Source organism: Vipera berus (genome assembly GCF_964194415.1).
Source record: "Vipera berus genome assembly, chromosome: 4".
Lineage (NCBI taxonomy): Eukaryota > Metazoa > Chordata > Lepidosauria > Squamata > Viperidae > Vipera > Vipera berus.
In genome coordinates, this window is record NC_138206.1 from 60,822,376 (window position 1) to 60,847,404 (window position 25,029).

At 38.6% G+C, this 25,029-nt stretch overlaps 1 protein-coding gene across 2 annotated transcripts in view; it reads right to left on the bottom strand.

Moving 5' to 3' along the window:
- Positions 1–25,029, bottom strand: part of USP9X (ubiquitin specific peptidase 9 X-linked) — a 127,642-nt gene that overhangs the window by 89,830 nt on the left and 12,783 nt on the right. Inside the window, exon 3 of one of the 2 annotated variants that reach the window (XM_081327628.1) lies at positions 19,513–19,571. The gene's annotated coding sequence lies outside the window, so the exon portion shown is untranslated. Of the gene's footprint in view, positions 1–19,512; positions 19,572–22,689; positions 23,508–25,029 lie in introns of those variants that run through there. The other variant, XM_081327627.1, reaches the window with a different exon arrangement.

The window sequence follows — 25,029 nt, forward strand, 5'->3', positions numbered from 1 at the left end:
CTGATCAACCCCCCCCCCAGTGGATTATCTGCACTCCTAAACTAACAGACAACTCCAATTTTACTTTATGCTGATGATGTAGTTCTCTCTTGTCTTTTATAGGCATGACTGAGAACACTGGCATCCTGCTGTAATGAGGAACAATTAATAATTATGACAAATCTAAAGCACTATCTTTTCTAACAAAAGTCAAAAGTACATATGAACAATTGATTCCCATGAATTAGAACAGGTGAAATACTTTAAATTCTTGAACATAGTATTTTGGGCCTCAAGAAAGTTAACTGTCCAGGTAAATTATATCTCTTCTACTACCCAGAAGAGCATACAAGCAATAATTACATTTCATAGGCAACAAGGGGCAAATTATATCCCAACAGCAGTTAAACTCTTTACAGCTAAAACAGTTTCCCAAGTATTATATGGCATACAATTCAGGCCATACATGAAGCCATCCAATCAAATTTTCTCAAGATCTTGTTTGGCACCTCAAAAATGCACCCCCAATGAAGTACTGAGCTTGAAGCCAACGTGCCAAGTATTAAGGCTCACGTCTGGACTAGGATACCAATCTCAGGTCTTAGAATCATGTTTGAGCCTACAGGCCCGATACCTTTGCTGTCAGACAATGACCAGTTCCATTGACACTGTACCTGCATACATCTCTCCTGAATATGTAGGCCAATTAACCCTAGAGAAGGCCAAATCAATAGTAAAAGAGAAAATCAGAGACACATCAGTAAAATGGTATCACAAGACAGTTATAAGCCTTCAGTTGCGGGGTACTTATTCAATTTAAGGTAAAGGTTCCCCCGCACATGCGTGCTAGTCATTTCTGACTCTAGGGGCCGGTGCTCATCTCCGTTTCAAAGCCGAGGAGCCAGCGCTTGTCCGAGGACGTCTCCGTGGTCATGTGGCCGGCATGACTAGACGCCAAAGGCGCCTAGTCATGCCGGCCACATGCTTCTGCCAACCTAGCAGTTCGAAAGCACGTAAAAAATGCAAGTAGAAAAATAGGGACCACTCCGGTGGGAAGGTAACTTATTCAATTTAGCAGTAAGCAAATACAGATGTACCTTTTTAAACACATGCCCATTTTGAGACCCTCCCATGAGCCCTACTGGAGGGAGGATTTCATGGAACCCTTATTCACAGAGACTTTGTCCTTGTGGTTCTCGGGAAGCCGAAACTCCCAGCTACTTTCTCATACGGTGCCCCTTGTACAGTGCCTAAATATTTGCTTTGATTGCACCAATCATTTACAGCTATGTGGGCCCTACAGATAAATTGTATATATATTTATATTTTTTAAGGGACACTAACTTGTTAAGTGGCCATTTCCCCCCCCAAGTCACACAACTGTGTTAATTTTTTTTAAAATAAGACATGCTGTTTTATTGTCCCATTATTTTCCCCCTTCCCTAATTGTTACATTAAACCTTTCTTTACTGTATTTTTTAAGTTGTAAAGGATAATCAAAGAACATAATAAAGATATTTGATTTGAACATGTCCTAAATCTAGAGAACCCAATTAAAATAGATGAATTAAAAACCCTATACTTGGAGAACAGATCAGGTTTTAACTCATATTTCTGCAGAAACATTGCAAATTCAAAACGATTACTAGAATTCTAATCACCACTGAATGGATAAATAAACAAAATTGGTTGTTTCACATTATATTATCTATCTTTTTTTTTTAAAATACAAAGCACGGTGCTTTTGTTGAAATAACAAAAATGCCAACATGGCTCAATAGGTTTAAGCAGGCAACTTTTAAAGGCAAGGTATAAAAAATATTTTTCAACTACTCAATAAAATCAGCCTGATCGGGGCTAAGAGATTAAAGGTAAAGGTTTGCATCAATCTATTGTAGCTGTAGCAATAGTTTTGCAGAAAATAGTGAGCTATAAATTTTCTCTTAATGAAACTGGATATTCTTTCTACGCAAAATAGTTAATGTATTACCTATTTGTGGCTTATCTGAATGCAATAAGCATGATATTTTGGCTGGCTTTGTTGGAAAAACTACAATGTAAGAAGGCTAATAGAACTATACATAAACTTCAAATACAGTGACCTAAAATAATAATAATAATAATAATAATAATAATAATAATAATAATAATAATAATAATAATAATAATAATAATAATAATAATAATAATTTTATTTGTATACCGCCCTTCTCCCGAAGGACTCAGGGCGGTGAACAGGGCAAACATATAAAAGTACAAAAATACAAAAGTTAAAAAAGAATTAAACAAAATGCCCAAGCTAAAACAATAGGTTAAATACATTTAAAACCACAATAAAATCCCAACCCATCCCCCATCAGGCTAGGCTGGCTTGTTCGAACAAATAAGTCTTCAGATCGCATCGGAAGGAGCGAAGGTCGGGCGCCATCCGGAGCTCAACCGGCAACCGATTCCATAAATCCGGGGCGCCCACAGAGAAGGACCTCCCCCTGGGGGCCACCAGACGACATTCTCTGACCGGTGGCACCCTGAGGAGACCCTCTCTGTGGGAACGCACAGGGCGGAGGGAGGTTGACGCCGGCAGCAGGTGATCCCTAAGGTACTCCGGACCCATGCCATGTAGGGCCTTGAAAACCATTACCAGAACCTTGAATCTCACCCGGAAGACAACTGGGAGCCAATGCAGCTCAAGGAGCAGAGGTGTAACATGGGAGTATCGGGAGACTCCCAACACAACTCTCGCGGCTGCATTCTGTACCAGTTGGAGCCTCGAGTGGTCCTCAAGGGCAGCCCCATGTAGAGAGCGTTGCAGTAGTCTAAACAAGAGGTCACGAGCGCATGAGTGACCGTACACAAGGCATCCCGGTCTAGATAGGGCTGCAACTGGCACACCAGGCGAACCTGGGCGAAGGCCCCCCTAGTCACAGCCATTATGTGGTCTTCCAAAGATAGCTGTGAATCTAGGAGGACTCCCAAGTTGCGAGCCCTATCTACGGGGGGTAATAGCTCACCCCCCATAGAAAGAGATGGAGTATTCTGAATATCCCGAGATGCCGGTACGTACAGCCACTCAGTCTTGTCGGGGTTGAGTTGAAGCCTGTTTCTCCCCATCCAGACCCGAACCGCTTCCAGGCAACGGGACATCACGTCGAGAGCATCACTGGGGTGGTTTGGGGTCGAAATAAAAAGCTGGGTATCATCAGCATACTGATGATACCCAACTCCAAAACCACGAATGATCTCACCCAGTGGTTTCATGTAGATGTTGAACAAGAGAAGCGAGAGGACCGACCCCTGAGGAACTCCACAAGCGAGAGGCCTCGAGGTCGACCTCTGCCCCCCTGCCAACACCGACTGCGAACGTCCCAGGAGATAGGAGGAGAACCACTGAAAAACCGTGCCTCCCACTCCCAATCCCCTGAGACACCGCAGCAGGATACCATGGTCGATGGTATCGAAAGCCGCTGAGAGGTCTAATAGGACTAGGACAGAGGAATATCCCCTGTCCCGAGCCCGCCAGAGATCATTCACCAGAGCGACCAATGCCGTCTCCGTGCTGTACCCGGGCCTGAAACCTGATTGGTACGGGTCTAGATAATCCACTTCATCCAGAACCAGAGGGAGCTGATGCGCCACCACACTCTCAACAACCTTCGCAAGAAAGCGAAGGTTGGAGACCGGACGAAAGTTATTTAACACAGCTGGGTCCAAGGCAAGCTTCTTGAGGAGAGGTCTCACCACCGCCTCCTTCAAGACGGCGGGGAAACTGCCCTCACTCAAAGAGGCAGATATAACCGCCTGGAACCAGCCTCGTGTCCCCTCCCGAGCCGCATAAACCAGCCAGGAAGGGCATGGGTCCAATAAACATGTGGTGGAGCTCAACCTCCCCATAATCCTGTCCACTTCCTCTGGAGTCACAGGATCAAACTCCTCCCAGATAACATCGACAAGACCACCCGTGTCCTGATCGTCAGACTCTGCCCAGTCGGAGTCCAAACCGGTCCGAATCCGAGCGATTTTGTCCGACAGATGTTGACTAAACTCCTCGGCACGACCCTGCAAGGGTTCCTCCCTCACCTCCTGATTAAGGAGGGAGCGGGTCACCCTGCGGACGCGATAAGGGTAGCGAAGTGATTAGACCTCGCCACCCTTATTGCTGCGAGATAAGACCTAATATAGGTTCTTAGTCGCAAACGGTTGGATTCGGATCGGCTGGATCTCCAACAGCTCTCTAGGCCCCGTCTCCGACGCTTCATCTCCCGGAGCTCCGCGGAAAACCATGGAGCCCGCTGGGATCTGCACCGGGTCAGGGGCCGCAAGGGTACAACTCGGTCAAGTGCCTCTGTGGCTGCCCTTTCCCAGGCTTCCAATAAGGCATCTGCCGAGTTGTGAACAACGGAGGCAGGTGGGGACCCCAGCGCTGCCTGGAACCTATCAGGGTCCATTAAGCGCCTGGGGCGAAACCATCTAATTGGTTCCACACACCCACGGCGGGGGGGGGGCGCGGCAAAACGGAAGACCAGCCGCAGGAGATGATGATCGGTCCATGACAGGGGCATAACAATTGGGGAGCCCCCACCAAGATCATCTAACCACCGTCCAGATAAAAAAACCAAGTCAAGGGTGTGGCCTCCCACATGAGTCGGTCCATGAATTACTTGTGTCAGGTCCATGGACGTCATGGAAGCCATGAACTCCCGAGATAACTCAGATGATCCTCCCAGGGATGGTAGATTGAAGTCACCCAAAACTATAAGTTTGGGGAACTCAATCACCAAAATGTAATAAGAGTTTGTTTACATATTGAAGAAGAATTATAAAAGCACTTAAAACGTATGTTAAGTGAGTTTTGCCCCATTTTACAACTTTTCTTGCCACATTTGTTAAGTGAATCACTGCAATTGTTAAGTTAGTAACACGGCTGATAAGTGAACCTGGCTTCCACATTAACTTTGCCTGTTGGAAGGTCACAAAACGTGATCACATAACCCTGGGACACCGCATGGTCATAAATATTTATCAGTTGTCAAACATCTGAATTTTGATCACATGATCATGGAGATACCGCAAAGGTCTGCACTGTGAAAAACAGTCATAAGTCACATTTTTCAATGCTGTTGTAACTTTGAACAGTCACTATATGAACTGTTGTAAGTCAAGGACTACCTGTATTTTCTAATTTAAAAGATACCATTAACAAAGCTGTAATCAAGAGGCAAAACTAGTGATAGAAAATTGGTTGTCATTAGTTGACCATAAAGCAGCTCCTACTCTCTCTCAGCATCCCTTTAAATTCTCAGTCAAAAGGGCATTACTAGAGGATGCATTCATATTAAATAATCCTTAAAACATACTGTGTTAGGAATTTGGCTCTTATTCAAAGTATCTATTACTACTTATTTATCATAAACAAAATAGTATTTTTATCATTTTAATTTTAAAATGAAGAAAGTTTAAGAATTCTTATACAGATTCCACATTAAGTCTGCAATTTTAAAGACACATAAGAAAATTAAAAAAAATCAAAAGCAACAGAACTGCAATTCTGCAATTCTAAAATCATTCACATGATTTTATTATACTTTGGAAATTGATGATCAAGTGCTTTAATTCATTATATTGTTCTTGCATTATTCCATAAGTCCACACAATTCATTTATAATGAAGAATATGGGAGGAATTTCCTTTTAAAATGAAGTAATATAAGTCAACCAATAAACCAACCAGTAATATAAGTCAAAATTACTCTCTGCTATAAACATCATGAAATGACGTCAGAAAGACCTTCATTCTTCTAGAGGATCCTGAAGTAGAATAAAAGAGCAGATATATCTGAACCTTTCATAGCAAAGATGCTATGAACCGATTCTTTTAGAAAACAAAAGAAAATTGTAACATATATTCTCAACAACACTGTTCTGTAAAACAGGGGTCCCCACAGCATGCCAGTAACCAGTCCACACAAAACAAGCAAAGCCCCATCTGTGAGATGCAAGCAGCACACAAAACCATGTACCCTCTCCAGTCCACGGAAAAACCTCTCTCCACAAAACTGGTCCCTGGTGCCCAAAAAGTTGGGGACCTCTCCTCTAAATCATGATTAAATACCAAATACATAAAATTTTACATGGAACTCTTATAATGGAACTAAAAGAATTGTCCTTGGTAAGTGTAAGTATAATTATATATAATTAAATATAATTATATATATTATATCATTATATATATATATATTATATTATATATTATTATGCAGGTGTTTATCTAATTTGTTTCTCATCCTTCTTTCAAACCACAATGATACTTACCTGTTTCTAACAAGGTCTTAAGAGGCTTTAGAAATCATGCTTTAAGATTCCAACTAGAAAGTAACAATTAACTTTTCAAAATTTTAAGAGAGAAAATAGACAAATCTAACACTTTCTGGCTTTGTAAAGACAAATTGAATTGATACCATTGTGAGGATTATATTTTACAAATTAATTGTTTCTTTGCAAATTAGGAAAATAAATTTTATAGAAACCTCTTATTTTGTACAATCACTTTTGTCCATAAAAATCAGTTTCATTTTGATTTTTGGTAAATCAAATATCTTCCATTAGAAGGTGTAAGAGAAAAAACACCCAGAATTAATCTTTAATAGCAATAGCACTTAGACTTCTATTCTGCCCCTAAACACTTACCACATACTCTAAATCAGGGGTTCCCAACCCCCGGTCCATGGACCAGTACTGGGCTGCAACATGCCAGCAACCGGGCCACACGAACAAGCCCCATCCACGGGATGCAGGCAGCACACAAAACCCTGCACTTTCCGGTCCGTGGAAAAATTTCTCTCCCTGGAACTGGTCCCTGGTGTCCAAAAGATTGGGGACCTCTGCTCTAAATGGTTTACAAATATCGGCATATTGCCCCCAACTATCAGGGTCCTCAGTTTACTTACCTTGAAAGGATGGAAGCTGAATTGAACCAGTCAGGCTTGCACCCCTGACTGTGGGCAGTTAGCCTGCAATACTACATTTTAACCACTATGCCACCATGGCAACTAAAACCTTGAATCCTTTTGCTTCAAACTTATATTATAGTACCATTAGTTATATCTATTAGTTATATCTGTTACTATTATAGTACCGTTAATTATATCTATTACTATTAGTTATATTATTAATTTATATCATAGCTACTATTAGTAGTTCCATTTATTTTCTAGAATCCATGCATATATAGATATGAATTTTGGACATTTTCAATGTTTAGTTCAATATTCCAAAATAAAAAGAAAAATGTGAACTAAAACAAAGGCTTGAAAACCCACATTCAAAAAATTGTACCCAGATTTCCCTCTTCTGAAAAATACATACAATATTTCTACAATTCAATCTTTTGGAATGCTCTTACTTAAAATATTTACTAGAAAAGTTTGAAACAAGTTGATCAATTTTGGAAAACTCATCATTTTGAATCCAGCTATTTGGCCTAGAATTTTAAGAACTTTTTTTTATAGAAATCATTGCTCATCTTTATCCAAAGTAGACCATAATTGTTATTGAACATTTAATAAAAGCTGCATACCTAGGCACTCAAAAATAGTCTGATTTTGTCAAGTTGAAGAAAACGTATAAGGAAATAAAGGTACTGGTTTAGTCAAGAAATATAAATCAAGGCAATCGTCAAATTATGACTTGTTCAGCAACTGTTCAAAATTACAACAGCACTGAGCGGACTTATGACCAATCCCCAATATTATACATGTTATAGTGTCCCATGGTCACATGACCAACATTTGGGTGCTTTGTAGATTGCCCGTACTTACGACTTCAGAGAGGGCTGCAACTGTCCCCTGCTATCCCTTCCGCGTACATGTTTTTGGGTCCAGCCACCCTGCCTTGTGGGATGGCAAGCAAACCCGAAAGTGCACAGCTAGCCCAGTGTCCTTCTCTCCCAGTTCTGCACAACCTCTTGCAGCCAGCAGGCAGTGGCTGAAGCAGAAGTATCACTCCCTCTGCAGCCTCCTTTTCACTACTTATCTGTCTCCTTTGCGGACCCAGCAATCTTTACTTATTATGACTATAAAGCTAGCACTGACTGAAAGTTGTTTTTTTTAGTTTGTCTAATTTTAGGACAAGCTTTAGTCATGTATATGACCATTGTAATTTCTTGTACCCTGTCAATCAAAATTCAACCAAAAACCTAACATATTTAACAAACTAATTCTCCTGTAATTCACATCTAGTCTTGCTCTTTCACTATTTAACAAACTAATTCTCCTGTAATTCACATCTAGTCTTGCTCTTTCACTTTCTATAATGGAAAGATAAAGACATTCTTCTAATGCCGTCTTCACGAAGGCATTAAACAAATTCTTCCCACAATATGCCAATACTACATTGATCGTAATTATCCTCATTTCATAAGCAAATCACAATCTTTAAGACATTTTTAATGCGTTTGCACCTATTTTAACATACAAATTGTCACGGGGCAATAATACCCCCAAGGAAACAAAAATTGGTTCCTAGGGTAGGGGTGAAAAACATCCTAAATATTACAATAATTTGTGACACATCAAAACTCAACCCGACCAACAAAATATTCCTAAGTATTTATCTTGTTTGGTTTTCTTGGATATCACACAAGTAGCATTATATTCATGGAAGAAACTCAAAATGTACGTAAGATCAATTCTACAATACATGACTGTGGATGACTGTGACTGGAAAACGTTTGATTGATTGTTGATCTCAAAATCATTATGGTGAAAAGTAGACTGCCTGTATATATTGACTACCGCTGTCTGCCTTGAGGGTAATGTCTACTGTGAACTCAAATGGCAAAAGTACATCTTTGTTTTCTAACATTTTAAATAATTTTTAAAAAGCTGGATTACCAGCAATTGCAATTACATCACTATGATATAGTCATAGGAATTACTAATTTGCATACATAATTAAAAAATGTCTGTGTAACACACTGTTACAAGTTACTTAACAGATGCAATTATAACATTAAATTAAATGTTAATAGCTTTTAAACTTTTAACTTTAAAATGTTGGTTATCTTAACTCTGCATTGCAAAAAAACCTGAATAAAACTTAGGATCTTTATGCATAAAGCAGATACACATACAGTACAATAATGAAAAATAAGGTTGAGAAGCACCATTTTAACATTTCTTCAATAACTTCATCTAGATCTGCAATCTTACAATATTTTATTCACTCCATTTATTATTTCCTTTCCAACATGTTTTTTCTTGGAGATCATTATTTACAGCATTCAATACAATTCTGCTCTTCAACTTGGCACCATTATTCTACAAATGTATTAAATGTATCATTTTCTTGGACTCCTTTAATATTCTTTAATTTCATTCTTTGCAATAATCTTTTCTCTCCATAATTATATCTTTTATCCTGATTTTTTGCAGCAATCATTATCTTATTGTACCATATATTTTAACTCTATTTCTAGCAATGTCTATGGAGATTCTCAGTCATCCAGGTCATAGTTATCCCAAAGATGTTTTTTCACAAGGCAACTGGATTTTTCTTATTTTTCTTTGAAGACGTTTCGCTTCTCATCCAAGATGCTGCTTCTGCTCTATTTCTAGCAGTTTCAATATATACAAAGCACATACCCTTACATTCTTTTTCGCTCACTCTGTTAGGAAATCAATCTCTAATGCTTTTTCATAAGACTTAAAATTTCTCTTCCTATAGCAATCCAGTTACTTTAGGTTTTAATCACTTCTTTCTCTTCAGTGAGCACTTTTCTTTTTCACTTATGACACTAAGAAAAAAAGGTTAATATCACATTTAAAACCTCTTATCACTCCTATATAATTCACTAATTCTCTCAATCTTTGATCATAATCATATTAGTTTTAGATTTAGATTTTTTTATCCCTTTGCTGTGTGCTCAGACTTTTGTTTAAACCATGTATTTGAAACACTTATCTCCTTTTCTATTCAGATACTCACCAATCATTGCACTCATTTAGTTTTGTTTGTTCTGATTCATTCGCTCCAATAGCAAAGTAATTTCGCCCTAGACTGCATTAATTCAGAAAGGTGAACAATTATTCCTCAAACTATTATCTAGTTCTTTTATTATCATGTTCACCAGAACTAATATGTAGCAGTCACCAAATTAGGAACTTTTTTACAAGTCTTATCCATTTTCACACTTCCCTTTGCAGGAAAGGTTGTGGAGAAGATGCTAAGATGGCAACCAGAGTGCTTGTTCTGTAAAATAAATTATCTAGACGATATCAGTTTTATTTCAAACTGGGACACAGTAGAGGGACAGAGTTAGTTAAACTTGTCAATGACATTTGGTGGAGCAGGATGGAGTGGTGCATATATATTGTTCCTTGATATTTCAGTGGTTTCATTACCATCATCCATGATATTCTTCTGGATTGGCCACACTTCCTCATTTCAGACTGGTGCACTATTTAAGCGTCCTCCTAGACGTGTAGCTTCTGCTCAATGAGTAAGCAGCAGCAATGACCAGGAGGACTTTTCCACAGGTTGTATGTTCTTACTTTCCTTCACCAGGAGGCCTTTAGACAGTCTCTCATGCCATGGTTAGCATGTGACTGGAATACTGCAATGCACTCTGTATGGGGCTCTCTTTGAAGACCAACTGAAAGCTACAACTGGCCCAAAACACATCAGCACAAACAAGGACAGGCTCTTCATATTATATCCATGTATCATCATTACTATGCAAGCTGCATTGGTTGGTTATATTTAAAATTTTAGTAGCCAAGTCATCAAACGTTATTGGCACACGATGAGCACTAAGTACTTTTTAATAGTACTTCTGTATACTGTATACTATTTCTTCAAATTTTACTTTATACATAATTAGTATTTGCTGGATATCTGTTGTCTATCAAGTGATGTAAAATGAAACTGCACCCAGATAAAAATTTAAGGAGCAAAATATGTTATTTGCCATCCCACCAGTTATTTACAAGCGTGTGTGTGTGTGTACACACACACCCACACCCACATACACATACAGTTTTAGGCTATGATATTGTCAGTGTAACACAGCATAAACAATTTTCCACTGCTATTTTTTAAAAAAAAAGTTATCAAAATTTCAGACTTTATATAACTGCAAATTACAATGTCACTGATATTACACTCATCAAATTTGATAATTTCATAGTTCTTTAAAATGTTTATAACTTTAGGCATACTCAGGATGTAAATTTAGAACTTAAAAATGAAATCATGTTTTCCCTTTAAATTTAAATAGAATGCATGAATGATATATACAGAATTCCAATATAGGAACAAAAACTTTTCAACTTTAATATTCATTCTATTGTTACATTTAAATCACTTTAAGTATACTTTGTGTTTGAGAAAAACAGCTAAAATGTTTTCTAGAAACAGTTCTCACTGCTCATCGTATACTAATGCATAACACAGCACATTTCAAATGATTTCATTATCCTATGTCAAGGTATTGATTTAACAGCTAACCAGCTTATGTAATATAAGATTTAAGATGGAATGGAATGATTCAGCAGGGTTTGTGTCTCTTTAAGAGTCTTTGTATAAAGTGAAGGCTCTGCTGATGTGTTCTCTCGCTTCCATTTCCTGCTCTAATTGTGGTTTGTTGGCTACTGCTGTATTAACACATATATTGTTCCTGGTGTATGATGATGTAGACAGTGTAAGATAAAAGTCCCATTAATAAATAAATAAATAAATAAACCACCATTTAATATAGACCACTGTTTACTGTGTTTACTCCTGGGTTATCTTGCACAATAAGACGGTGCATGCTCTGCCATCTTAATTTTGAATTAAAATCAGGAGCAACAGCAGATATATAAAGGAAAATAAGTCCATGGAAGGAAACAACAAGAAAATGAACTATAATGGCCACTGATATGTTACATGAATGAGTGCTATGAAAATATTGAAAATCGCATTTGTAGAAATCTTACTAATCAATATATTTTATCTGATGTTTTTCTACACTTTAACGGAATGAAAATTAAGTTACAACTTTACATGTATTAAGACATTATTCCTATACCAACATTCATAAATAGATAAATTGATAGTTAGGTAACTTTGAAACAAAACTTTTACATTACTATACAAGTGGTCCTCGATTTATGATCACAATTGAGCCCAAAATTTATGTTGCTAAGTGAAACATTTGTTAAGTGAATTTTGCTGTTTTATGACCTTTCTTACTACAGTTGTTAAGGGAATCACCGCAGTTGTTAAATTAATAACACGGTTAAGTGAATCTGGCTTCCCACTGACTTTGCTTGTCAGAAGGTCGCAAAATGTGATTGTATGACCCGGGGACACTACAACCATTATAAATATGACTCAGTTGCCAAGCATCTGAATTTTGATCACGTGATCATGGAGATGCTACAACAGTCTTAAGTGAAAAATGGTCATAAGTCACTTTTTCAGTGCTGTTGTAACTTTCAACAGTCATTAAATGAACTGTTGTAAGTTGAAGACTACCTGTATTAGAAACAGATGCAATTTAGCACATATATATAATTGTATAACATCTAATATTCTACGACCAGAAAAATGCCATTTGAACATCTTTTTTAATAATCAAAAAAGTAAAGGCCTTCACAGTAGTTTGCTCTCTTCAGTGGCAGTCTCTAATAAACTTAATATAAAACTGGGCTTAACAAATATGCAACTAAAAAGAATCAATGTTGCTGTTCACAAAACATTGTAGCAATTTACTGTATAGAAAAAATGTTTTATAACAATTTTTCTTTTAACAGAAAAGCTTAATCCCTGTAGTTTCATTGCTGTAATATCTACAATGTATTTGAATTACAGAATTGTTTTTTATTGTAACACTATAGCATCTAGTTTAATTTTATAAGTCTGCAATTATAACTTAAAAAATTACAGTTTCAGCAACTTTAAATGAGCAAACCTGCCATATTCATTTATTTCTGAATCACTCCAAATTAATTTTCAAATTCTTAAATATAACATTTTTTTAGAATTTAAAATTCATCTTAACTTATACACCATTTATTCTGAGTCTCAAAAACTCAAGAATTGAAAATGTGTAAAAGGGCAGCTAAAGCTATACTGTAAGAAAAAAATGCTAATATTTGCAGTTTTATCTTAGAAGAGAGGAATGTATGGGAGACGGGTGATTGTATAAAGCTTTCCATAGCGTAAAAAAGACAGGAAGAATCTTGTCTCTTAATTTTATAATACTTATTATAAAATAATAATTATTTATAATTATTATAAATTAATAATTATTATTATTATTTATAATAATATCAGGGGTTTCTATATGATAGGAGTTACAAGCCACAAAAGCTAGGTTCAGCCATAATATAGTTATTTAATTATGGCTAACATGATTATATATTTTCTTTTACATCACCAGACTCACATTGCTGTTAATTCATCTTCTCAATTATGCAATTCACAAATCAAACATTACTAAACTAAAATGTGCATGTTAAAGCAAATATGCACAATAATGTATATTACAGAAACATGCAAGAGCATTCAAGCAAATCTCTGTTCGGGCTTTTGAAAAATTGCAACTGATGGAATATGGAATAGAGTAAGCTATGATTATAAAAAGTGGAAAAGTGGAAAAACTGAGCTTCAGATATTCAGTCACCCCTTGATTATATACTGCACTAATGTATATATCTTGTGAGTATCCTGTTGGCATCAGATGGCCAATGTGGAAACAATGCTGGACTGTATAGACCTGTTCCAATCCACCAAGGTTCTTACATTCTTTTTATTAGTCTCTCATGTTTAAACAGCAGCCACTGACCCAGATCTCTGCTACAATTTTATGGCATTCTGATGTGGAAAAGGTACAGGTACTTTCTGTCCTTTTGCAAGCAATTATTCATGTATTAAGACATAGAGGATGTCAATAGTTGCACAGAACTTAAGAGCAGTATTCTTATAATCTACACCTAACAAGAAAAGCCAGACAAAAAAGATCTGGTTAAAGGCAATTACAAGTCTAATGATCACTCAGTTATTGTGGTGCTTAAATGAATGATATTTAAGTTTGGCGCACAAAGTTAAAGCCACTGCAGCACCCCTGCAGCCACATGATCAAAATCCAAGTGCTTGCAAGACTGCCTGCACTCATGACCATAGGGACACTTTAATTCCTCTCACCCCTTTATCTGTTCTCCATTTTTGCCCTTTTGACTGTCCTGCACTCCACTGCGTCTGCCACCTCCAGCTAACCTGTGTCATCTTCTTCTTCTTGCTGCTGACCAGGCATGCCCAGCCTACTAGCCCTTTGCAAGGCAGCTGCTGGCCACACCAAGCCTTCTTGCTGAGGATGCATGTGATTTGGACAAAAAGCAATCTTATGCAGCTTTCTCATGAGGTTCTGAAACCTTCCAAAGCCTTGTGAAAAAGGCCACACACCATTTGAACAAGGCTGCATGCAGCATCAGGAAAATGGCCTGGTGCAGCCAGCAGCTGCCTTGTGAAGGGCCAGATCAGGCATACCTTGTCAGCAGTGGGAGGAAGATGACAGCAAAGATCAGCTGGAACAGAAGGGGCAGAACGCATGGTGGCCAAAGGGCAGAGATGGAGGGAAGGGGGAGACAAGTAGTGGAGAGAATTGAAGAGAAGGCAGTCTCTTACCTTACCAAGATTCAGGGCTGGGAGGGACCAAGCCATCAATGATTTGGATCCGAGTGGGACTTTGTCTAACGATCCATTGAGTTTTAGTTAAAGTTAAAATGTGCTTTTAAACATTTTATTAAAATAACTTAATGTTTTATTAAAAAATCTCCAATTTTGATAAAATAAAAATGTCATAAAAATATTACTAAATAACAAAATGTTAAAAAAATATTACAATAATGTGACAGACAACAGTTCATTTGTAAAAAAAGAAATAAGAGTGCCAGGATTGACATCACAAAGTGATATGTATTCATGTGACAGTGAGCTTTACAACTGTGCTGATTAACAACACAAATCCCCATCCCAATTACTGTCATTAACCAAGGACCACCTGTATGAATACATATATTCTAAAAGAAATATAGAAACTGGGAAAGAATTACCTATTTTGTTACTTTCAAGTTCTCGCCACCATAAACTACTAAGAATCAGAAATATTTACCAATCTTAAAAAAAAGTTAGCAATAGATTTTAAAAGAATAAATCAGGATGAAACACTGGTTTTGGAATTTTGCTTTAAACAATACAAAACTATAGTATGTTACACATTATAGTACCAGAAACTGATGACTTTTCATGCCATTGAAACAGCATTTTGTATATTTAATCTGGTTTTACATTAATTTATGCTGGCACCTAGGAAAACACACTGTCATTCAGAGTGGATGTATGATTAGCTATAATATTTTTACTTATTTTAAACATTGCATTTTTAATATTCAACATTTCCTACATTTTTATGCATAAACAGTAGGAAATTTTGCATAACAAATTGCATTATTCACAGGAATTACAGGAAGCCTCCATAAGATTCAAATTCAAATAAGCAAATTCTCAGCCATCACTACTACTCTTCCTCCCATGTGGAAGATAGCCCTGATCATTATTTAAAAATTATCTGTTAGCACTAGGATGCCAAACAGTAAACACATCTCCTTTTTCCATTTACTAGACAAAAGCTAAAGACTTCCAACAGAATCAAAATATCACATCTCAAAAATTTCAAGAACAGAATGGAAAACATTCCATTTGTTGTCAAGGTTGACCTCTAACTAAAAAGAAATTAATTTTCTCATAACAAATACATAAGATCACTGAGAAAATAAGAGTTGTAGAGTTGGGCTTGATTACCAGTTTGGAAGATAATGTAGCACTGTGGCAGTACAAAATTATAAAGGGTCTTTCAATCTGAATAATTCTCTCAAGTAAATGACACAATCAATTCATAGTAACATTCCTGTATCAGGAAGGGAGAAAGAAAATGAACCATCATATCAAAATTATAATCAGGAAAGTAAGAACAACAATTAATCATTTGCATTAAGTAGTGGTTAAAGTGTGAGACTACAAGCAGAATACCCAGGTTCAAGTATACCCTCAGCCAGGGAAGCTCACTATACAATAAAGGACCAAACACTCACTTCACAAAGTTATTATGGGGAAAAGGAGGAGAGCTATCTAGAGCTCCTGGAAGAAAGAGGGAATATAATATAGTTTTAAAACTGAATGGCAATTTAACCCCTGGTAACAGTAACAGAGTGGGACGCGGTGGCTCAGTGGGTTAGGACGCTGAGCTTGTCGATCAGAAGGTCGGCAGTTTGGCGGGTCGAATCCCGAGTGCCGCGTAGCAGAGTGAGCGCCTGTTACTCGTCCCAGCTTCTGCCAACCTAGCAGTTCGAAAGCGCGTAAAAATGCAAGTAGAAAAATAGGGACCACTCCGGTGGGAAGGTAACAGCGTTCCGTGCGCCTTTGGCGTCTAGTCATGCCGGCCACATGACCACGGAGACGTCCTTGGACAAGCGCTGGCTCTTCGGCTTTGAAACGGAGATGAGCACCGGCCCCTAGAGTCGGAAACGACTAGCACGCATGTGCGGGGGAACCTTTACCTTTACCTAACAGTAACAGCCTGTATGTTTTGCCTAAAAATTTGAAAATATTTTTTTTAAGTTTAAAAAATATTTTAAAAACCTCTATCAGGATTGAAACGTAAAGCAGTAGTATAGCATTCACTGGTATCTAGAATATGTTACCATAAAATGTAACAAAAGTATGTGCACATGAACCAATACTACTCATAACTCTTTATATTTGAGTAGAGTGGTGCTATTTTCAGGGCAGGTCAATTGAAGAGCAGGAGTATTTGGCCCAAAATAACATGCAAGGGTTTTTTTTCCCAACCATTTTGCATCTCTTCCAGCATAAGAATAAAATATAACACCATCTAAAACAGTAGTGCAAAAGTTACAACTTTGTGGTGGGCTGGCACATATGCACAGCCTGACTTGCGTGAGCAGCGGATTGGCACAAATGTGTAGCTCGACTTGCATATTTTGAGCTGTGCACGTACACCGGTCCATTACTCATGCAACTCAAGCTACACACGCATGTGCACACTGGCCCGCCATTCGTGGGGTCTGGTTCTGAATAGGCCATGGCCTGGTAGTGGGCTGCAACCGGAAGTTGGGAACCCCGACTTAGACCTGTTTAGATCTGTTTAATAGAGGCAAAGAATATATCTTAGTATCAGTTCATAAGATATCTACACTATGTTTATGAACTTTGCATATAGGCTTGGACTTCTGCAGACACCTAACAATAAAGTTAACAAGGCATGTAAATATTTGAAAAAAATCTAAACACAAAGGAATACCTGCATTACTAAAGGCAGATAAAATTAATAATTAAATATTTCATGAAAATTATCTAAAATATTTTGAGTACAGACCAAAACAAGATTTGGAACCACAGAAAAACCCCCACTAGATTTGAAAGATAAATATAACGTCAATGCTATTACAGGACTTTTTCAACAACTGTCTGTACAGATAGTCCTTGATTTATGATCACAATTAAGCCCAAATTTTCTGTTAATAAGCAAGAGAGTTGTCAAGTGAATTTTGCCCCATTTTATGACCTTTCTTGGCACAATTGTTAAGTGAATCACTGCAGTTTTTAAGATAGCAACATGGTTAAGTGAATTTGGCTATTAACTTCGCTTGTCAGGTTGCAAAAGGTAATCATATAATCCCATGACATTGAAACTGTCATAAATATATGCCAGTTACCAAGCGTCTGAATTTTGATCACATGATAAGGGGAATGCTGCAATAACCATAAGTGTGAAAAATAGTTACAAGTCACTTTTTTCAGTGCCACTGCAACTTTAACAGCCACTAAACAAATGGTTGTAATCTGCAATGTTGCAGGTAGTAGGTACCCATACTACCAGTAACACTGCAACAATAGAACAATGGCATTTTGTTGCGTTTTGGCTTAACGTATTTTAGGAATCCTATGATTATAGTGTGTGATATGTACAAAACTAGCCACAATGTGTCCTAGAAACAATTTTTAAGGTAAGCAATAACTTAGTACAATGTGTGAAACTTTAAAAAAATAGAACTGCTCATAGAAAAGGTTAAGTAAACATTACTCAAGCAGATAAATCTTTGCCAAAATGGGATATATATCTAATAACTTCTCAAGTAGTCACAGCATGAAAAAAATAAGATCTCTCAATTTTTCCACTATCACAGGAGGTATTTATTTGGAGATAACTTTTTAAACACAGGCCATTCCCAGTATTGTTAGATAATGGGTGGAAATGGTATAAAAACCCAAGTCGGGTGTACAGCAAAAACAATTATGCCAAAAAATAAATCTGGTTCCTATACTTAGCAACAGAAGTTCCAGCCCCAACTGTGATCATAAGTTGAGGACTACCTACATCGCTAGATATATTATACTTCTATATCACCTATGAAAGGTGGTACAGAAGTCAAAAGCTAAGAAAGAAAGGCCATGGCAGAAGAGGAAAAATATTTTGCACTACCCTATGTACATCAATAGCAACACTGTTACCCTTACAATGATAAAACAATGCAACCAAAATGTGGATATTTCAAAATTTAGGTACAAGTTCCTGTAGTGTAGAACACACACAATATGAAGTCATTTACATTTATTTAACTATGGATCACCATGAAGATAATTCCAAAACAAATGTACAGACAGAACACCACACCATATAGTTCAGCAGTTTTTATCTGCTACCATTTATCATTAAATATAAAAAACAACATAATCAGTACGACTTTCAATGTTATAGAGCAAAGTATGTAACATGTCAGAATATGATTAATATTGTTAAAGATAGGTACTTACATATAACTTCCATTCTTTATTATTTCAAATCTGCATGAAGTAGTAGGTACCTCATTTTAGAAATACAGATAGTCCTTGATTTACAACAGTTCACTTAGTGACTGTTCAGTTACAACTGCACTGAAAAAAATGACTTCTGACCATTTTTCATTGTTGTAGCATCCTCACGTTCACATAATCAGAATTCAGATGCTTGACGGCTGATTCATATTTATGACGGTTGCAGTGCCCTGCAGTCAATGTTCTGACAAGCAAAGTCAATGAGGAAGCCAGATTTATTTAACAACGTATTACTAACTTAATATCTGCAGTGATTCACTTAACAAATATAGCAAGTAGGTCGTAAAATGGGGCAAAACTCAATTAACAAATGTCTCACTTAGCATAAGAAATTTTGGGCTTAATTGTGGTCGTACGTCTGGGACTAGGTTAAGGACTACCTGTATTAGGTAACTGTTTACTAAGTAGTTACTATGATTTCATGCAGATCTGAAATAATAAAGAGTTCTTTGCCCAAATCAATGAAATTTATTCAAGTGCAGAGTGGAAAAAGGAAAAATATTGATGGGTTTGATGTTGCTCCATTACCAAAGAATCGTTTAATTCAAAGTTTATATTGCCACAATCTAAACTTAATATATGATAACATTAAAAAACTTACTTCCAGCTAGTGGTGTTTTGGATCCACGTCTCAATTAGCTTAAGTCCCACTGGTCTCAACTAGAGAAATGGTAATTGTAAAAACTGAATACATATACACAACTGCAATAATAGAACAAAACAGACAAAAACAGTAAGAAAAATCAAATTGATACACAGTAAAGAAAGACATGCTATTTTTATAGAGGTTTTTTTTAAGAAAATACTAAAAATACATGGACTCCAGATTTTCACATCTAAACCTATATCATATGAACTAATCATATGAATTTGACAAGCACTCAAAAGATATAAAATACAGAAGAAAACATCCGTTACTATGAAGTATTACGCTTGAAAATCCTATATAATTTTTTATTAAGGCACTTCAAACACAATAGATTATTCTAAGAACAGATTTTAAAATATCTTTATTCAATATATTTCGTTACGGGTGGAATGCTTTTAGTTCAAATAATTTTAATTTAGTGTTACTTTTTTGAAACAAAATCTACTACATTTTTTAAACTTTAAATGCTAGCTCCCAGCTCTCACAAAAGAACAATTGCTATACTCTTGACTATAAATACCATGATAATCACCTGACACAATTTAGTTCCCCAATTATGTTTGGTATAATAGCCTTGTTATATCTCTGGTGTTTTTAAATGAATAAAGTGATTAACACATTTAGCTAAAAGAATCATGACCCTGAATTTAAGATATCTCTTATCCCCAAAGATGAGAATCTCCCTCCACATTTTTTGTTTGTTCTTGGGTGAATCTAAGATGATCCTATTTTAAAGGTAAATTAGTTTTGGAAAAACTAGTTTTCTTACAGTTAAATACAGTGAAAATCTTCTATATTTTCCCCCCTAGGGTTTCTATCTCATCCTTCCTTTTCATAATGAGCATTACTGTAACATAATTGTTTTTGTAAAAGTATTTCAACAAACATATTTTAAAACTTTAATATTTCAAAAAGTAAATTATATTCATTAAGAAATATTCAAATACGCTGAATGTGAGCAAGCTAAAAGTGAACCAATTACAAAAAGTGATTGCTTTATGGCCTATATTTTTGAAAGGCGTAGGGAAGAAAATTAAGTAAACCAAAAGACACTATGACATTACTTTTACAGTACATCCTATGCAATATTATAAGCAACTGCCCTTGATTTCAATGAAATATATATCTAAGCAAATATGCATAGCATTTTAACTTGGGGAAAAAACACTAGTTGTGGATCAATGTGGTTTTTCCATGTTTAAACAGAAACTTGCTAGTAATTTGTTTTATAAATATATGAAAAAATAGGATGGCAACTTATTCCAGATTGTATAAATTGTATTAAAAGCAATTCATAAATTTCAGTGCTTTGCCATTCTTAGCTCCAGATATGGCAGAAATACTTTGGTAAAAGGGTATTTGCATTTGCCCAATTCTCCTTTCCATTATTAAAAAAATAACACACATACCTCAACAATGTAAGGAATTATCAAAACTGTCACAACCCATTTCCAAATTTTTCATTTTCTGAAATGAAACAGGTTTTAATAGCCCTACAACTTTTATAGTACTGATGAATTCAATTCTGACAAAAGGTTTTTCGTAGCAACACAACTCAGTATAATATAAATGAGAAAACAGAAAACCAATACATAAATGCTAGCATACATTGCAGAAACTAGTTATAGGTACATAAAAAACTAAACAGACATAAAATGTAACTAGGACATGGCTGATTATGCACTAAATAACAGAAACCACACCCCCTGATTTCACATTTCTATCAACTTATAAGTCCATCCAACCAATCTGTACCAGAAGCATAGTTTAAAATACCTTGTGCAAAATTAGGATACTGACAGAAAACCACAGCACTGGGAAGATTGTAAAGTACCTTCGAAAGTTCAGTATGAGAATAATCTACCAGTACTATAATTTACCACATACTTATTTATTAGAGGTTCACTGAGTTTCATTAGGCTTGACTTAGCAGTCCTCACAAAATTACAACTATATTTTGTTCTATTCATACTTAATACCTATTCTGGACTGTGTAGCAAACGTAGTATTAGTTTGTTAATATTATGTCTGCAATGTTATAGCTTTCCTGCCTGAGCAGGGGGTTGGACTAGATGACCTCCAAGATCCCTTCCAACTTTATTATTATTAGTTTGCTATAGCCACAAGCAGATTGTATTAAAATCAATGGGAGTTCTTCCACCAATTCTTTAAAAGATTAGATCCCACCTTAAAAATTTCAAGTATCTTACAAAAGAACTCTGCGTGCTCTGGAAAGCCAAAATACGCTTGAAAGATATCTTACAAGATTCTGAATTTCTCAGTTTAGTCTCTTACTGTATCTTGTACGTAGATTCATCAGTCTCATATATATATAAAAATTCCAGACAATATTTACAATGTAGATTCTGTCCAATAAAAATGATAAAAGCTCCAATACATTCAAAGAAGCAAACTAGACTCAATTTAAACTTCAGATGCTGATATCTAAAGTAAACCCTACAATATCACAGCTTTACTGGAAACAAGAGAGCGCAGCCATGACACAGCCCACCTGCACCCATGACAATAATGTTTACAACCAAGACGAAACCGCTGGGCCGCAACATCCGAGACCGGATTTAGAAAGAAAGAAAGAAAGAGAGCCTGTGCAGAGCCTTATTTCCTGGCGTTGGACTAGGCCCACACGATCCCAATCACTCCACCTCAATAATGGCGTTTGCTCTGAAGTGGAACGAGAATCAAAAGGAACTAAACGCCGGGAAGATCTACCGGGTACTCCTTGTTTAAGTCTCTCTTCTTCGCCAGTTTTCTTCGCTATTTAAGGAGGGGCCAGGCCAACAGCCGGCCAGCTCTGCAGGTTGTCTCTCTCTCTCTCTCTTCCCGGGACTGCGGATGTGGGGTGTGCGCGCCCCATTCTCCTGCAAGGCCCAGTTCAGGCCGGGCAGAAAAGAATGAGGACTGAGTCGTCAGCCATTTTCCCTCCATACTCCACGACACCCGACACACACACGCACGAACAGACATTACTCACTCCAAGATACATGCTAACTCCCGAACGAAGAGAGATAAGATACCAAGCGAAAGACTCCCCACCAGGAATTTAGGCCCCTGCTTACCCACGGAACGACCCTTCCTTTCCCTTCCCTCCCCCCCCCCCGACTCGCTTACCCCCAGACAGCGTCGCCTTTTCCTGCTGCTACTCTCGGTTCTAACGCCGAGGCCCGCTCTGCTCCCGGGCGCCGCTGCCGCTGGCGATGCAAGGAGGAGGAGGAGGAGGAGGCTGCGGCGGGTGTGGCCGAAGAGTTTCTCATCCCAGGCGGCAGAAGCCGCCGCCGCCGCAACCAACGGGGCTGCGTCTCATTCCCAGGAAAATCCGAGCGGCGGTGGCTGCTAGAGAAGCCGGCTTTCCTATGCCGCGCTTTGCAGGAAGCTGTCCCGTGTCGCTTTCCTGACCGAACCTCCTTTCCGGGCGACCTTTTCTTGTACTCTCTCTCCTTTTTAGTTTTGCGTCGCTAGCTTCTCGCCGACCGCCCGTAGAGCCGGCCTTGCGTTGCGAGGCCCAAGCGGGCTGACGCTCTTTCTCCTCCTGTAAGCTCCGTTAGGCTGAGGTAGGCCTCCGGGCTGTTCTACCTCATCCGGGGAAATCGGATACCTTCAATCCCTGGAGAAAGGGGACAAGAATAAGAGATAGGAAAGGGAGCTGCGCCGGCAAAGCCAGCAGCGAGAAACCTACGAAGCCGCCTCTAGAAGAGGAAAAAGAAATCCGTGCTGCGCCTGGGAGCAAAGCGGCGACGGACACGGCAGCACCAGCAAAGACGGAGCGTCTGAGTCCCGGGCAATATGGCGGCTCTTAGGAGGGCTCGGCTCACAGCATATGCAGCGCAGACTCCGAGTCAACGCAGCGGCGCCGGCCCCGCCACCCAAACAGCGTTCGCGGCGGCCAGCGTGACTCCCTCCCTTTCCTGATTGTCAGTCAAGTCAATCACTCCCACAGCCCCGTGCCGTGCCCAAAGCAGAGCAGGGGACCGGCGGCTGCAGCGCCCGCTCGCCGGCTTTGCTTTAATGTGAGGCCCGGGTCGCCGCCGTACAGTGGCAGGGTCTGCTTGGTGTGCCGTGTGTAGCCGGTGGGGGAGGGGCCGAGGGCCTGACAGCGTTGGCGGCTGGGCTGGATGTCGACGGCGGCCGAGCGGGGCCCGCGTTGACCAGGCCAGGCCGCGATCACTGAAGCGGCTGGCTGCCCGGCCGTTTCGTTTCGGTTGAGCTCGGTTTCGACTCCATTGTGACCCGCGGTGAGAAGAGCCCGGATAATGACGTCACCTTTCGCCTTCGGGAGGGGAAGAAGAAGAAGAGAGGGGCGGAATTGGACCTCCCTTTCCTTTTCCCTCCGTCCCAGGGGCCAGCCAAAGGCTGACGCGTGGGTGGGGCGGGAACGAAGGCTCGGCTGCCAAGCTGCTGAAGGAAGAAAGGCGGATAAGCATTGGCTTCCAGGGTTTCGTAGAAAAGGCCTTAGGCCTGTTTTCCCTTGAAACTTTAGCTCTGTGTCAGTTTGAGAAGCACGCGTTGTGCATCGTGCGTTGTTACTGTCATCTTGGGAATAAAACCTGGGGAAGGGTAATTGAAGACGACTAAACAAATGCTACAAAAGTGAGAAGAGTTTGGCGTCTTTCTCAAGTACTTGGGAAGATTGAGAAGACGTATTTGCTACTGGGTTGGGAAAATTAACCATTTGGGTGAAACTGGCATAAATGCAGAAATATTTTATTTTATTTTTTTTATTTTAATCCCATTTATATCCCACCCTTCTCCGAAGACTCAGGGCGGCTTACAATCTAAGCACAAATCAAATGTGCTTAGCACATTTTACATATTACAACTCTCACACTGTTTTTCTGTCCGTTAAATATGTGGTCTTTAGGAGTCAATTACTTGGAGTCAAGCATGATTTATTGCATAGTTTCTGAAATTTCAAGACAAAATCTGCTATACACTGGCTGTAATCAGGCAAAACACTTCATCTATCGTCTATGATTTGCAAACCATTATGACCAAGCCAAAACCAGACATTCATGTTAGTTTATACAATGATGTTTTGATTTGGTGTACTCCAAGAACACAATTATTGATGTATGATTCAAAGGTAAAGGTAAAGGTTCCCCCGCACATGCGTGCTAGTCGTTTCCGACTCTAGGGGCCGGTGCTCATCTCCGTTTCATAGCCGAAGAGCCAGCGTTTGTCCGAGGACGTCTCCGTGGTCATGTGGCCGGCATGACTAGACACCAAAGGTGCACGGAACGCTGTTACCTTCCCACCATAGTGGTCCCTATTTTTCTACTTGCATTTTTACGTGCTTTCGAACTGCTAGGTGGGCAGAAGCTGGGACGAGTAACAGGCGCTCATTCTGTTACGCAGCACTCGGGATTCGACCCGCCAAACTGCCGACCTTCTGATCGACAAGCTCAGCGTCCTAACCCACTGAGCCACCGCGTCCCTTGTATGATTCAAAAGGAT